The sequence below is a fragment of the Macrotis lagotis genome, chromosome 2 (genome assembly GCF_037893015.1).
Source record: "Macrotis lagotis isolate mMagLag1 chromosome 2, bilby.v1.9.chrom.fasta, whole genome shotgun sequence".
Lineage (NCBI taxonomy): Eukaryota > Metazoa > Chordata > Mammalia > Peramelemorphia > Peramelidae > Macrotis > Macrotis lagotis.
This window is the reverse complement of record NC_133659.1, coordinates 19318673-19334591: the sequence shown is the minus strand read 5'-3', so window position 1 is coordinate 19334591 and position 15919 is coordinate 19318673. Positions and strand designations below refer to the sequence as shown.

The following is a 15919-nucleotide window of genomic DNA, read 5'->3' as shown; positions in this document are numbered from 1 at the left end:
AGAGTCAGCAAAGACTGGCCTTACCAGCTGTTTTGGTTTGAAAGAAGAAAACATTACTCCTTCGACCTTTGGAATCAAAAGGGAAATAGAATGTTCTTTTTAGAAGTGGATTGGCACATGTAGGCATTGTTGTAGAATTTACATATTATGGGCAAGAGTCATGGGTATTTAGTCACTCGATCTTTGGGTCTCTTGTTTCATACATAAGGAGCTTACAATTCAAATCAATTAAGTTTAACAGGCATTTATTTTAAGTACAGAAGAGGCATTATAGAGCCAGCTTGGGAGTCAGAGAGTCTTGGGTTTCCTTGGTTTCCTGACCTGAACACCTACTGCTTATATCTTCTTATAGAAGGTATTTCATCTTTTAGTGTCCCAGGCAGTGGACCAGATGCTGATGGGGGAATTTTACTTGAAGTGTCATACTATTGAAATCGCGTCCCAGGTCTATGTATGTTTTATACATACATATATATATATATATATATATATATATATATATATATATATATATATATGGATAACTAGTTATACATATTTTATACAATTCTTTATTATATAATTATGATGTATCATGTTATATGTTACATATTATAATTATAAGCATATTGTTATACTAATATTTTGTGAGTTTATATTTTAGAATCAATATATTACTATTAATATATGATTGCATTTATATATATTACAATTTACATAAAATATATGTGTGCTTAGTGATTGATATACAGAGACAAAAATGAAACTGGTCTTTTTCTCATGGAATTTCTATTCTAAAAGGGGAGAATATCATGTTGGGGTCACTTTAGTGCAGCAGAAAAATTGTCGTATTTAGAGTCAACAGACGTGTTCAAATCATGATTCTATTGTTTATTACTTTGATACTGTACAATTTAGTTAACCTCTCTGAGACTCAGTTTCCTCAACTTTAAAATGAGAGGGGTATATAATGAGAGATGGAATAGTGGATAAAGAGCTGGCATTGGAATCAAGAAGTGAGTGCAGGACAAGATGGTGGAGAACAGTCAGTGAATTTCCTGAGTTCTCCCCAAGAGCCCTCCAAATACCTTTAAATATCAAAAAACAATTCCTGAATTGGCTGAACCTACAAAAACACATAGTAAAATAATTTTTATAATCAGAAACAACTTAGAGAGCAGGAAAGATGTCACACTGGGTTGAGAGTGGAAGGCAGTCCAATAGAGTCTGTGCCATACAGTTCCAACCCAAGTAAAGTCGGAGCAGGTTTTGGGTACCACTGAAACAGCATTGGCAGTAGGTCCATCCAGAGATCTCAGTTCACAGATGATTAGGGAGTCACAGAACTGGCCAGAAGGAGATTAAAGGGGTTTTGCCAATACTAAGACAGAAGTTTGTTGATTTGTTCATTTTTGGATCCAGATCATAGCCCTGGGTAGAAATTCTAAGGTGAAGAGGAACATTAGCATATCAGAGCTTTTATTGGCAATGGAACAGGTATCCTCATCAAGTTATTTTTGTAAAGATTTATTTAAGACAATGGGGTTAAGTGGCTTGCCCAAGGTCACACAGCTAGGCAATTATTAAGTGCCTGAGGCCAGATTTGAACTCAGGTCCTCTGACTCTAGAGCTGGTACTCTATCCACTGTGTCACCTAGCTGTCTCTCACCCCATCATCAAGTTCTGGGGCAGAAAAGAATGCTTGTAGACATTCATAGGGCACCCCATAGACCAGGAGAGGAGGAAACACATCATTCCTTAGATCATAACCCATTGGAAGAAGTGAAAACTGACAAGTCCCTAGAAGTATCTGAACAGCTGCACAAAATCCCTCAAGCTTGTGTCACTGTGATCTCCATCCTGGAAATAGAACTCTACCTTGACAAAGAATTAAAAGTCAAGTTATAGTCTGAGAAAATGAGCAAACAATAGAAAATTCTGACCATAGAACATTACTACGAGAACAAAGAAAATCTAAATGCATTCTCAGAAGAAGATAACAAATTCAAAACTCCTACATCCAAAACCTCCAAGAAAATTATGAATTGGTCTCAGACCATGGAAAAGCTCAAAAAGGAATTTGAAAATCAAGTACTTTTCCCTCTACCGTGGTAGAGGAAAAATTGAAGAGAGAAATGAGTGATGCAAGAAAATCATGAAAAACAAATCAACATCTTGATAAGGAAGACACCAGACTTGGTCAGTAGTAAAAGAGGTACAAAAAGCCAATGAGGAGAATGTCCTTAAAAAACAGAACTGGACAAGTGAAAAAGGAGGTACAAAAACTCACTGGAAAAAAAATCCTTGAAATTTAGAATTGAGCAAATGGAAGCTAATTACTATGAGAAATCAAATCAAACAAAAGGTTGAAAAAATAGATGACAATATAAAATATCCCATTGGAAAATAACTAATCTGTAGAATTACCAGACAACTGAAAGCCAAAAATTTAGATATGATTTTCAAGACATTATCAAGGAAAAGTGTCCTGATATTAAACAGAAGGTAAATTAGAAATTGAAAGAATACATTCATTATCTCCTGAGATTCCAAAATAATAATTCCCAGCAATATTATAGTCAAAATCCTAGAGCTCCCAGATCAAGTAGAGAATATTGAAAGCTGTCAGATAGGAGCTAGAATTGCCAAAAAATCATCTATTCAACAAAACTGAGATTTTTTTGATAGAAAAAAAAGAACATTCAGTGAAATAGAGGACTTTCAAGTACTGCTGGTTAAAAAAACAGATATGAATAGAAAATTTGAATTGAAAATGTAAGACTCAAGAGAAGCATAAAAAAGTCAATGGAAAGGTAAAGAAAAAGGGACTTAATAAGGTTAAACTGTTTACACTTCTAGATGAGAAGATGATAAGGGTAACTTAAAAGAACTTTCTCATTATTAGGGCAGTTCTGGGGTGGCTAGGTGGCGTAGTGGATAAAGCACGGCCCTGGAGTCAGGAGTACCTGGGTTCAAATCTGGTCTCAGACACTTAATAATTACTTAGCTGTGTGGCCTTGGGAAAGCCACTTAACCCCGTTTGCCTTGCAAAAACCTAAAAAAAAAATTATTAGGGCAGTTCAAAGGAGTATATGTAGACAGAGGGCACAGGTATGTGATGAATATGAAGGAATGATATCTATCTAAAAAATAAAATCAAGGGGTGAGAGAGGAATGTACCAGTAGACAGGGAAAGAGAAAGGTAGAATGGGTAAATTATCTCATAAAAGAGGCAAGAAAAAGCTGTTATAGTGTAGGGGAAGAGAGTAAAGTTGAAAGAGGAGTGAATCTTACTCTCATCAGAATTTATTTAAAAAGGGGATAGTACACACACACTCAACTTGATATAGAAATCTCTCTTACTCTACAGGGAAATAGGAGGTGAAGGGGATAAGAGAAGGGGGACTGATAGATGGGATGGCAAACTGGCGAATGAGATCATCAGGAGCAAAATACTTTTGAGGAGGGACAAGGTGAAAGGAGAGAGAGAATAGCAGGGGGATGGGTAGGATAAAGGGACATACAGTTAGCAATAGTAACTCAAACGAAATGAAGCAAGTTTCTATGTTTTTCTCTGAAGTCTCTTCGTCCTAAGCCCTTCAGTATTGTCTTGGATCATTGTATTGCTGAGAATAGCTAAGTCATTTGCAACTGATATAGACAGAGGGGAAAGGTATGAGTTGAATATGAAAGCCTGATAACTTTATTTTTCTTGAGTTTTTTTTGTTTTCTTTCATAACATGACCAATATGGAAATGTTTTGCCGGACTTCATATGTTTAACTTATATTGAACTGCTTACCTTCTCAATAAAGGGAGAAAGGAAAAGAGAGAATTTAGAACTCAAAGTTGGAAAAATTAATGTTTTTATGGGTAAAAATTAAGTTTATGGAAAAACACAAAAAGAAATGGCTTTAAATTTGACCCCAGGGAATTATTAGCTTTATGACCATGGGCAAGTCATTTATCCATGTCAGCCTTAGTTTCCTTATCTATAAAATAGGGATAATAATAAACACCTATCTCCCAGGGTTGTGGTGAGAATCTAATGAAGTATTTGTAAGGTTCTTTGCATAGTGTCTGCCATATGGTAGCTACTATCTTTTTGCCTGTTCTTTTTTCCCTTTCTCTTCTGTAGACCTTCCTCCTTTAAGCCTATGATGCTATTCACCTAAATAACTAATACAAATAAATAGAAGATTTTTGGTGGGGCTAAGGGAAAGGCACTAATAATTAAAGCAAGAAGACCTGGAAAAGCAAAATAAACTCCTTTCCTGAAAATAACCACTCTGGGGCTTTCCATCCTACATGACTCTTATGAATGCTCATATCTTGAGGCATGCATTTGGAAATCCCAATTGCTTTTCCACAAATGACACATGCTGGAGCTCAAGCTTGGGCTACAGCCCTCAGATATCTCTAAAATGTACATCACTTACACAGAAAAGTTGTCATAACTGCTCAGTGGGTGAGTTTCTATATCTATGGAAGTTGGGTTTTGGGTATCAAAGGAAATCAAAGGAGTTGTTATTCTTACCTCCATTATTAGGTAATGCTCAAAGCTAAAACCCTGTCATCCTTATGGGAATGACTCATACTCGAAGAATTGGGACAGCAAAAGACAATGGGAGAGGGGAGTTTTCTTTTAAAAGTTAAATATGAAACAAATATTTGTGGAAGGCAAATGACAAAGCTTGTGAGTTGTGTGTGCAGGTCATCACTGTTAGAGAGAAAAGCCAGGAGCAGGTGTTGTATTCAACCTGGGCCTCTTCTGCCTATCTTCTCTATGAACTGCAGACCTCTGTTCCCCAGGGAATAGAAGAAGGGATGAGATTTCACTGGCAGGGCTGTTGCAGGGGAGATGGCAGACCCTTGCTTCCCTCTGCACTCCATCCATCATACTGCATTGTACTCACCAAGAAGTTGACTTTGAACCTAGGCCCCCAGGGGTGTCTGCCTGTTCATATATGCAGCTGCTTGGCATTATGGGTCCTAACCCTGGAGAATGAGACAGGGAGGAGTAGAAGGATATGTTTGGTGCTTGAACCAACCAGTTTTATTAACAGTAATTGAAAAGGAAAAGTTGAGAGTAAAAGTAAATAGTCAATAAAGTGGTATTTGTCCTTCATTCTCAAAGAAGACCACTACATAAGGGAGGCGATGCCATGACAAGCAAGTTAATTGGATTTAAGTGGGGGTGGGAGGGGAGCTGTGCTACGTCACCAACTTCACTTTTCCCTCTGGAGCCAGTCTAGTGGCTCGATATAAATTGGGATTACTGAGATGGCCCTGGATGTGAGATGACCAGGCTTAAGTGACTTGCCCATGCTGGTAAATGTTAAGTGAGGTCAGATTTGAACTCAGGTCCTCCTGACTCCAGGATCCGTACTCTAACAACTTCATGACCTAGATGCTCACTTTGACTAAAAACCTAGAATGCTGCATAGAAGATTGTGGTGTCCCCTGTGCAATTAATTAGTTTTGCCTCCTGCTCAAGGATGACATACAAAGTCAGTAATGTATAATGGATAGAGTGGTAGCTTTGCAATTTGGAAGACCTTGATGCAAGTCACCTCTGATGTAGTATCAGGTTTAGAGTTCTAGGTTCAAATCCCACCCCTGACACTTAGCCATGCAAAATGAGTATAATATTCTCTCTGAATTTCACTCTCCTTATATATCAAATGGTGATAATCACACCTCTTATGCCTCATCTATCCTTGAAAATCAGAATTAACATAGAATGTTCTTTTCAAATTTTAGAATATTGTATGATTATTCTTCATCACCATCATCGTTATCAACAACAATATCAGACTCTACAATAATTAACTGTCACAATTGGAGGAGCACTGACTTTAGAATCCACAAGTCTTGAGCTAAATGGAAATTCAGAGACTAGTTAGTTCTTGAAGAGATGAGGAAGCTGAGGTTTATTGAGGTGACCTATCTCACCCAAGATCAAATAAGCAGTAAACATCAGAAGTGGAATAAGATCCTGGGTTATCCTTATTCAGAACCATGCTCAAAATGCCAGTGATCACATGCCATTCCTGTGGTTCACTAGCTGCCTAACTGTGGGCAAAGCAAGTCCTCTCTCTGGCTACAGTTTATCCATATTTAAATGACATTACCTCCCTGCTGTCATGGTCTCTTCTTCAAGAATGAAAGACAAACATTATTTCAATTAATAATAAGTGATATTTGTATAGTGCTTTGCAGAAGACCTTAGGTATGTTATTGTACTTAATCCTCACTACAACCCCATGGGGCCAGTGCTAATATCCCCATTTTATAGAAGAAGAAATTGTGACAGAAAGAGATTGTGACTTGCTCCTGTCTCTTGGCTAGTATGTATTTGAGACAGGATTCAAACTCAGATCTTCCTGATTCCACATCCACACCTGTCTACACCTTCACCTAATGTGACAAGTGGGGTGGACTAGATGGTAAATAACCATTCTTCCAACTGTAAATCTTAGGAAAGAATAATTTTTTCACCCATCTGTTAAATTTTTTTTTTAACATCGAAAATAATGAGATCTAGGAATAGAAGCAGCAGTAGTGGTTTTTACTTGATGGTTTATTGCAGAGTATTAGAAGTAAAGGGCCTTGAATAGGAAACAGCCCACATTCTGATTTGCTCTCTGCTATTTGTTAATTGAATAATATTGGAAGCACTTCTCTTCTCACCATCACTGTCATGGTGACATCATTCCAACATCTTCCCTCTGTTCATTATTTCCCCTGTCATATCAAGGGCATTCTATATTTTTTGCCTGTTGTCTACCTTATTAGATTGTAATCCTTGAGGGCAGGAACTATCTTTTGCCTCTTTTTCTGTACCTAGTGCTGTCACAGTGCCTGGCTCATAGTATCCACTTAATAAATGTTTTTTTTTTTTTTTTTGATTGATTGATGGATGGACTCTTCATAACTCTATGACCAAAGATTTAGAGACTCTTGGAAGTAATCTTGTCCAAATTCCTCATTTTATGAATGACAAAACCAAGGTCAACAGAGTTGAAGTGACTTGCCCAAGGTCACTCAGGCAGTAAGAAGCAGAGTACTGGAGGAAACACAACTTTTCTAGCTTCAAATTTAGTGCTTTTCCACTGTCCTAGGCTCTTTGGATCAACTCATGTGATAAGTCTCTGTCTTCCCTTCCTGGTTATTAATATTCTTTGCAGTCTACCTCCTGCTCCCCCCCCAATACTTTAAAATATTTTACATTGTTACCTGCATACATATAATTTCCCTCTGATTAGAATAAATAATTGAATAGGGATTCATTTTGTTTTTGTATCCCCAGTATCTAAATACTGTGCCTACAGCTTTGGACATGATTAATCAATGCTGCTGAATTGTTCAGTTTAAAATGAGCCAACTGTCACAAAGTTGTTGATTATAAAAAATGCGGAGTACCTTGGGAAATTCTCAAATGCCTTGGGGGAAAAAAAGACAAAGACTGTATACATAGTGCCTAGAAAAGTGAGATCAAGACTGAAAGGTACTGAAATTCAGATCAAATACAGAACCAGGATAGGTTCCAAAATGATAGAAAGTTTAAAAAACTCTTACTTCTTCCCTTGTTATTAAAATATGGTGACCTATAAAAAGAACATTTAAAAAGTGTTGTCAACTGTCAAGATGGTGTTTGATGGTTTTGAATGATTACTGAAGTTAATAGTGATGTTGTTTTATTGAAAATGTGTTGATTTGTTTATAGAAAACATGATATATTAAATGAATCTCTGTTATAAATTCTGTGTAAGATATTACACTCTGAAAACACTCACTCTTCTGTTGGCTGAGTTGGTATTTAAATTTGGTTGGATCAGGTCAAATAGTTGAACCAATAGTGTACATGAGTAACCTTTACCTCAAGAGCTGTTAGGCAGTTAGCTAGCATTAGTTAAGTGACCGCTATGTAGTAGGCACATTAGGTATTGAGGATTCTCTCAAAAAGTTTCCAGTCTAATGGGGAAGGCAACAGGCAAACAACTGTGTGTACACAAATGGAAACACAGGATCCATTGGAGATTATTAATAGAGAGAAGTCAATAGGAATTATAGAAGATGGGATTTTAGCTGGGATGTGAAGGAAGCCAGAGAAGTCAAGAGATTAAGTCGATGTGTTTGGAGTGAAAGACTAGAGACTGTGTTTTTATCTCATAATATACCATCTGGTGACCAGATATGTCCTTCAGGGTACTCATTGGTTCTTCCTGGTGGGGAACTTCCATAACTGACTTCACATTGAGACAGTGGGCTCTTGAGACCAGTATCTGCAGTTAGTTGTGGAAAGTAAAAAAGAAACTTTCAAAGACACAATTTGACTGAAAGTATAAGTCTGATGAACCTTTAGTACATCCAAGGAGGTCCAGACCTCTATGGTCCTCTTTACATTTTAGGAGAACTCAGAAGAATGCCACTCTCACTTGCTCATCCTGGGTGTTAGCATAGTTTAAGATCTGATTAGTTTTTTGGGGTGCTGTATTCGGAAGGAAGAGTTAATATAGATCTTGCATCCAAGCCACATGTGGGTTTAAGTCCCATCTCTGACACATCCTGTATCTTCCTGTGGAAATCCCATAACCTCCTAGTACTATAGTTAACTCATTGATAGTCATTGTAGAGAAGTTGCTAACCTACATTGGTAGAAGAATTTTTCTCACTTGGAAGTTCACTACAGCAATGAAATCTCAAGTCTCTGTTCTCCCACACCATGTAGTTGATTTATATTGAGCTTGCTGTCCAGTAACACTCTAGTCTAGCTCTTCTCATATCTGCCCCCTACCATTTACAAACCTGTCACTGCTACCCTGTGCTTGGGAAATTGATTATTTGGACATGATTGTAAAACTTTACATTTATCCCTATTAAATCTTTTTTTTTTATTTACTCCTATGCTCTTGTCTGCCAATATTTTTTAACACTCCCCTCCAGTGTGTCAGACATTCATTACAGCCTTTTGACTTTTATAAATGTGAGAAGCATGTCATTAAACCTTTTTACAAATCATTGATGGAAAACTAAGGGATATCAAACCAAGATCCTGGGGACATTTAATTAGAGACCTTCTTCAAAGTTGGCACTGAATCATTAATAACCACCCTCAAAGTCCAGTCACACATTCAACCTAAGGCAAACCACACCAAAAGCAACCACATTCTTTTTGTTAAAAGCACTTTATTTTTATTTTTTTCCACATTGCTACAATAGTCATGCTATGAAAGTAAATATAATCCCCCACAAAGAAAGAGAAACCTAAAGAAAAATAAAGTGAGAGAAAAAAAAAAGTATGCTTTAGTCTATATTCAGATACCATCAGCTCTGTCTTTGGGATGGATAGCATTCTTTATCATAAGTCCATCAGAGAAATTGCTTTATATAGTTACTAGTGTTAGCTGCATCTTATTCCTTCCCACCCTCATTTATTCTCTTCTTTCTCCTTTCTCCCTGCCCCTCTCAAAAGTGTGTGGTATCTGACTGTCCTCTCCCATGATCTTCCCTCTTTTCTCTCACCTACACTCCCTTCCCCTCCCCCTGTCCTCTTTCTCCCAATTCTTTCCTCCAACCCCTTTCCTCTCCTATTTTCCTCTAGGGTAAGATAGATGTCCATACCCAATTGAGCAACAATCACATACTTTACCAATTTAGTTGATCTGTCAGAAAGACGGTCATGGTTGGTCTGGTTCTTGATGAAGCCATGCTTGCTCTTTGTGGTCACCTCATCACTAATTATCTCTTCAATAATACTCTCTAGATTTTGCCAAGAAATGAAAAAAAAATCACAGACTGGTATTTTGTAAACTATTCTTTTTCTTTCTTCAAAGATCAAGACAACACTTGTCCTCCAGTCCTATCTTCGCTTTGTTTTCTTACAATTTTTCAAATGTCATTGACATTTCCTCATCTCTACGTTGACCGTGTGACCTGAAATCCTTAAGGACATATTAGGCATTTTCTTTTCCTCTTCTAAATTCTCTCAGGGATTAAATCCCCAAGTCTTTTATGGAACCTCCACAAATTGGTGAACACAACTCTGACATGATTAAACATTGCTTGAAAATCTGATAGAAACTGAGAAAAGAGAGATATTGGTATCAATTTCTCATTGGAAAAGACTTTGGATTCAGATTCAAAAGATGGTGTACCATGATGACCCTTATCTTGGACATGCCCTCATTTGAGACAGCTAGGTGGCACAGTGGAGAGAGAGCTCTGGAAAATGAGGCCATATTCCATCCTCAGACTTTTACTAGCTGGGTGATTCTGAGCAATTTTTTCTCAATTTCCTCCATTGTAAAATAGGGATAAAATTTGAACCTGTACCACTGAATTGTTATGAGGATTAGATGAAATAAAAATTGTAAAGCAACACATAGTAAGCCTGGACATAGTCAGTCCTATATCAATGTTTCCTGATATTGTTGGTTAAATGGAAGGTCTGTACTAGATAACCTCTTGTCTAAAGCCAGTGATATTACATTCTGAAAACATTCACCCTTCTGTTGGCTGAGTTGGTATTTAAATTTGGTTAGATCAGTTAAAATAGTTGAATAGGGGAAATGACAGTTTATCAGTCAATAATTATTATAATTCGAATTAATTTCTAACTTGGTCCTAGGGAGGAGAGCACAAGGAGTCCAGTATCTCCTTGAGATCAAGGGAGAACAATATAACCTTGCCCAAGGAATACCAATAAATTTTCCCTGGACTAAAGAAAATCAATTGTCATTATTCTTGTTAAGATGACTATTCAAATTTGATGCTTTGTTGGGGAACATGATAGACTGCTGAGCCCACATGGTCTGGAAACCTGGGTGCCTGAAATACTAGGGGTCACTTTTTTTCCTTTTTATTATTCTAGTGAGACAGTCAAGGCTAATCAGATCAGATTTCAGATTGCCTTGAGCATTTGAAAATGGTTTTCTTGGCAGGGACATCCTGTAAGGGATCCTCCTGTTCTTTCTCTTCCCTGTTCTACATCCATTTTCCTGGGTTTTCTCTTTCTCCTAAGTACCCCCTCCCTTTTCTCTAAGATGATTGTTTTTCTCTTCTGAGATGTACCTCCCCCTCCTCTATTTCCTATCTGGCACATCACATCCTTGGCTGGGCTCATTTTAATTGTAACTTGACCCCACTAGATATCAGTTGAGATCCAGCTATTAACATTGTGCCAAACTTGTTACCATTCTCCTAGTAACCAGCTGGCTCCAGAAACAATGCTCTGATCCAGTGCCCCCAACCCAGTCTCTTCTTGCCATCCAGATACCTCGGCTTGGCATGCCTCCTTTAATGGATTAGTTAATTTTTTTGTTCATAGTTTTAGTTATTTATTCTTCCTGGAACCATTTAAAGGTTTGGGGAAAAACTAGAACTCTTCTCTAATGAGCTAGGAAAGTACAATTGTCGTGTTAATTGTTTAGTCACACACACACACACACACACACACACACACAGGCATGCACGGACATGCACACCCTCCACCACCATCACCACGAGATTAACCTCACCTGTATATGTTGAGTGACCTTTGCCTCTATTCATTTGTGCCCTTCCCCATCCCCATTCAAAGATCTTAGAATTGTAAGCTAGTAGAGGCAATAAAGACCACCTATTCTGATTCCTACACTGGATAAAAGAGATAGTTGAAGTTCAGAGAATTGTGCTTGCTTGTGCGTACCCCCAAACTTTCCTTGGTTATGAGTAAACCTAAAGAGAGAAAACTCATTCCTCCTCTTCTAGTTTCTATGGAGGTGTTTTTCCTATTGCCAGTTCAAGTAAAATTCTCAGACCCTGAGAATTACTATCTTATGGCATCTTAACAGGCCATTTTGTCCAATTCTCTCATTTAAATTGAGGAAACTGAGTTCTCCAGCAGTTCAGGGACTTGCCTAAGTCCAAGCAGCTAGTAAGCTCAGTGTTTGGTCCATATATAGTAATTGTGTATGAAACGTTTGTGCCATTGATGGATAGAAGGTGAATTCTAGCTAGGCTACTCTCACTTGACCATGGCAGGTTACTTTATCAAGTAAATAAAGAGCTATATAGTTGGGGGCCAGGGGAATGTGGTCCTGAAATTCATAGGTCAGATAAAGATGCCACAGTGGCTCAGATTTTAGAGATATATGTTAGATAGCTGATGGATAACCTATTTGAACAATGAAAAAGTCCAGAAAGTGAAGAAATTTACTCATGCCATGCAGCAAAAATAATAGCAACAAACATTTCGTTAATTTATGGTATATGATGGACCCTGTGCTAAACCCTATACATTTATAATCTTATTTGATCTTCACACTAACCCAGAAGTAGGTGCTATTATTATTCCCAATTTAGAGATGAGCAAACCAAGTCATACAGGGTGAAATGACTTATCCAAAGTTATACAACAAATGTCTAAGGTCAGATTTGAACTCAGGTATTCCTGATGAACTGGGACTTTGTGTCTTAAATGATTGAGACTCATCCCCTGTTCCACTCGTATCCTAAATTCAGAGGTAGAGGCATGGATGATGAGATGTTGCACATTCCAGAACTGGCCACATTTTTATAACCACCCATCCACCATAGGTCACAGAAGCAAACAAGGACATGGGCCTTTTGTCTTTGGGGCCTACGAGAATCATGGAATCTGAATGTTGGAAAGGACTTCAGAATTCCTATGATCTCCTTGAAACCACTCTCCCATGACCCCTCACATTTTTACTTCTTAGATTGAAGACTTCTACCAAGTGGAGACCCACAACCTCCTGAGAGTGCTCATTACACTTTATCGATAGCTTTAACTGTTAGGTTCTTCTTTCCCCACATTCATCTGAAGACTTTTTTCTCTGTTTTGTTGTTCTTGACTCATGGGGTTTTTATTTTTTAATCTGAGAACTGAGAATTGATAACTATATCGATAACTATATGTCTAGCACTTGCCTTGAATGTGTTATTCAATAACTACTTCACAGAGTTAGGATGGAGGGACCAGGGGCGTCTCCCCATATAATCCATACCCATCTCAGAATGTTCTCTCCTAGATATTGGTGAAATGGTCATGTAGTCCTCGCTAGATAATTCTGAGGGAATCCAATAGCTTTTATTCCACAGGAATTTCTTCCTTTATATACTAATAGCAGCTCCTACTTCTGCCCCTGGGCCAAGCAGAATAATCTGATCACCCTCTCATTGGATAGCCCTAGAACACTTAGAACTGGATATCATGGCCTTTTGAGGCTTTTTTCCTTAAGCTAAACACCCCCATCTCTTTCATCTAACCCTCATGTATTTATTTTTCTTAATTTCTTATCTGAAATTGTATGTGCTCATATATAAATGAAATGTGTTCATTTAGACCACACACGTGAATGCTCAGAAGTATATGTGCCTACATGCATACTTATTGAACCAGACCAATGACATATACCATTACAAGTTTCTTTATTGCTAATGCCCACTCTTCATCCACTTACAACATAAACAATCTATGTTTATATTGTAAGATTGACATCTTTTAAATGGTACAAACTATACAATGTCATCTACAAAGAGTAGCATCTCTATGAACCTATCAGTTATTAGGGAGTTTTAGAAGCAATCTTTGCAGAATTGGCAGCATAACATTGGTAAACACATCTGCACAGGATGCGTTATAACTCTTTCATACCTTACTTTTAATGTGCACCAAGAAGATCAAATGCAATTGATGTTTAAAATTTTTAAGTTATTTAATATTATTTTTAAAATTTTGAGCTATAAATTTGCTTCCCTCCCTACCCACTGAGAAAATAAGCAATATAATCATTATACACAGAAGTCATACAAAACATTTCCATACTGGTCATGTTGGGAGAAAAAAGCATTAAAGTAATATTTAAAAAAAGACATGGTTTAATATGCAATTGAAGTTCCTAAGCTCTCTATCTGGAGAGAGACAAAATTTTTCATCATGAGTCTTTTGGAATTGTGATAGATCATTGCATTGATCAGAATAGCTAAGCATTTCACCATTGATCATAATTGCAATATTGCTATTACCGTATACAGTGATTTCCTGGTTCTATTCACTTCACTCTCTGTCAGTTTATATAAGTCTTCCCAGGTATTTCTGAAACCATTTACCTCATATATTAAAGAAAAAATTTGTCATCATGTTCACGTATCACAATATGTTCGATCATTATTGAAGGGCAACACCACAAAGAGAACTGCCACATATAGGTGTTATATTTTTGCACATTTAGACCCTTTCTCCTTTGTTCCTTTTTTAAAAACACAGCTGCCCTCAAATGCTCATTCCACCCTGAATCTGGGACCTAGAAGTGGGCAGTGCATGATAACAGCCAGGTTGCATTTATTCCTGTATCCAGTACTAATTTACAGTTCCCCTGGGATCTCCTTGGCCAGCATTGGAATGATCCCTGGTATATGCACTCTTCAACCAGTTCCATCTATGGTCCTCAGATATCCTTGTCTCTCAAGTCCCTCTGGGCTTACTCACTATGACTTTTTCTTGGTTTTTTAGATATAGAAAGTATACCATGCCAAATTCTGATTATGGGGAAGGGATAATGGGAAGCTAGGCACATTTGTTTCTTCTCATTCCACCATGTTAATTTAACCTTTAATCTAGAGCTTTTTATAATTTTCATCATGAACTCCTTGGACAGTATAGTAAAATCTTTGGAACTTTACTCAGAATAAAGATTTTAAAGATATAAAATAAAATGGACATGATTATAAAGGAATATAATTTGATGAAAACACAGTTAGAATATTAATCAAACAAATATATAGCTCCCAGGTGAAGAACCCTTGTCCTAATCTGTCCCTGCTTGATGTACCAGACAATTTAGGCTACCATCCCTCAAAGGAATATTAGAGGAAAAGGTTTTGGTGATAAATTAGATGATGTCCTAGTATCTTACCAGCATGAAGCAGAGGGCATCTTTAAAAGATAGGAAGACTCATAATGTAGACATAGCAGCTCAAGAAAAGAGTGAGTCTTTCGTTCATGATGGATGTATTCTTGTTCTCTGAATATCCTGTAATATCATTTATACTGATCTAGCTATGCTTTAGATAAACATCCATCTTCATTTTCTTTTCTATTAAAGAGAAAATGTGGAACAGTGGAGAGAAGGGAAGACTTGGATTCTCCAAAAAATGAAAATGGTAACAAACTTCAAATTTATATAAAGAACAAAAAATTATAAAGTCTCATTCTGTAGTTGGGGCTTCCATTATAGAAATTCAAATGAATGAAATCATAGATACAATGGGTGAACATAGTACAACTTCTCTAGTTCAGGTATTGTACTAATGAATGGGCATGCCAAAGTAATCATTGTCTATAAGGAGCTAAGAGAAGTTTTTGATTAGACAGTACCAAGGATAATGAACTAGTCTATAGGACAATTAAAACTCTCTCTCTCTCTCTCTCTCAAACACATACACACACATCCTTCAACAGCAATGATAATATGTTTTGTTTTTTATATCTCAAGCAAAAGTTGTAACTGGGTCGGGGGGCGGCTAGGTGGCACAGTGGATAGAGCACTGGCCCTGGAGTCAGGAGGACCTGAGTTCAGATCCGGTCTCAGACATTTAATAATTACCTAGCTGTGTGGCCTTGGGCAAGCCACTTAACCCCATTTGCCTTGCAAAAACCTAAAAAAATGTTGTAACTGGGGAGAGAAGATAAGAGACAAAAGAAAGAATTAGGTGGACAAATTAGGGGGAGAGAGAACTTGGACAAAATGACCATTGACCTTAGAATTCCACATCACTATAAAAGTTGATTTGCTACTACTTTCTCATTGGGCAGAGTTCTTTGCACCTCCCCATCTGTATATACCACCAATTTGACAAGAGAGTAAGAAGGAAGATAAAAGAAGGTAAGAAGATACTCATAGGGTCAATTGAAGCTCTGTTGATGTAGTTCG

General features: G+C 37.3%; 1 protein-coding gene and 1 pseudogene across 6 annotated transcripts in view; both read left to right on the top strand.

The window, feature by feature from the left end:
• FGGY (FGGY carbohydrate kinase domain containing) overlaps positions 1 to 15919 on the top strand; it is a 529413-nt gene that overhangs the window by 66431 nt on the left and 447063 nt on the right. The gene's annotated exons all lie outside the window — the stretch shown is intronic.
• Positions 543 to 15919, top strand: part of LOC141512403 (tropomyosin-like) — a 33284-nt pseudogene continuing 17907 nt past the window's right edge.